Here is a 1,101-nt window from a genome sequence, read left to right as displayed (position 1 = left end):
TCGTTGACAATTCTCTGCCCGAAACAACACCGAAAGATGGGAACATGGGAACATGAAGAGGCCATTCAAACCGGCTCCGCTGACTCGCCATTCCTTAACATCATGGCTGATCTAAAAATTCAATGGTTTTGCCTATCCCATCCTCACAACCCACTTTGAGAATCTGGATTTAAGGTGACAAATCAAATATATAACGGGAATGTTACGTTGCAGTTCCCTGTCAACTATGCACGTTTGTGAGACGAGCGGTCGTCTCTGGTCGAACTATTCTCTGAAAACTTGTGTGGGATGGTGACGAAAGTCCTCTGGTCAGCAGCAGGGACTGGAATTCAGAATGACAGCAAGTGAAGATGAAGCAGTTTCCACAGAACACCATTGATTCGTTTGGAACCTGAAATGAAAGCCGACTTTGCTGGTTTTGAACACGACCTTAGAATCACAGATCTGTGGTAATTCACTGCACTGTCCATTGCAACAAGAGCCATCCTCAAGTTGCACTGAGCCCGTTGTGCTCGCGTCTTTCATCAAGCATCTGTCTTGCCATCGGTTTAGTAAGGACTGTTTGAAATATTAGTCCTTGTGTTGAATGTTAGTTTAAATACTCATCAACAATCCCACTGTATAAACCTGTGCTTCTGATATTTCGTTATTTTTTTACCTGTTTCTCCTCCATTCGATGTCTGTTCATTGGAGGGCAATTTGGGGGGAATAATGGGAGGGAAAATTGAGCTCCCTCTTATTGTCCGAATTCAACCTACTTTTTAATAGATTTCAGACAACAAGTTCCAATTCTTGATTTCGACTTTACCATGAAGTCGACTGATCAAGAATCTCCGGCGAGATCAACTGACAAGAATTGGATTCTTGCTTCACTTTCTACGAAACTAGCAAGATATAAAGGAGAGCAGCAGTGAAATAGTTGAGAACAGCGACGAAAGTGGGATTCGAACCCACGCGTGCAGAGCACAATGGATTAGCAATCCATCGCCTTAACCTCTCGGCCACCTCGTCACCAGTTTAGAAACGGTGACATGTGATCTTGTCAAGACCTCAAGTTTCTCTCACTTAATTAAATTGTGCAGAGCAGCAAGTATTTCTCCC

The 1,101-nt window shown here is 43.4% G+C and overlaps 1 non-coding gene across 1 annotated transcript; it reads right to left on the bottom strand.

Moving 5' to 3' along the window:
• Window positions 1-929: 929 nt before the first annotated feature.
• trnas-gcu lies at window positions 930-1,011 on the bottom strand. The gene has a single exon. It is a non-coding gene; the product is annotated as a tRNA-Ser (tRNA).
• Between the last annotated feature and the right edge of the window lie 90 nt (window positions 1,012-1,101).

This window comes from Rhincodon typus, unplaced genomic scaffold (assembly GCF_021869965.1).
Source record: "Rhincodon typus isolate 14 unplaced genomic scaffold, sRhiTyp1.1 hic_rhity00000092, whole genome shotgun sequence".
Taxonomy (NCBI): Eukaryota; Metazoa; Chordata; class Chondrichthyes; order Orectolobiformes; family Rhincodontidae; genus Rhincodon; species Rhincodon typus.
This window is presented reverse-complemented; position numbering and strand designations above follow the sequence as displayed.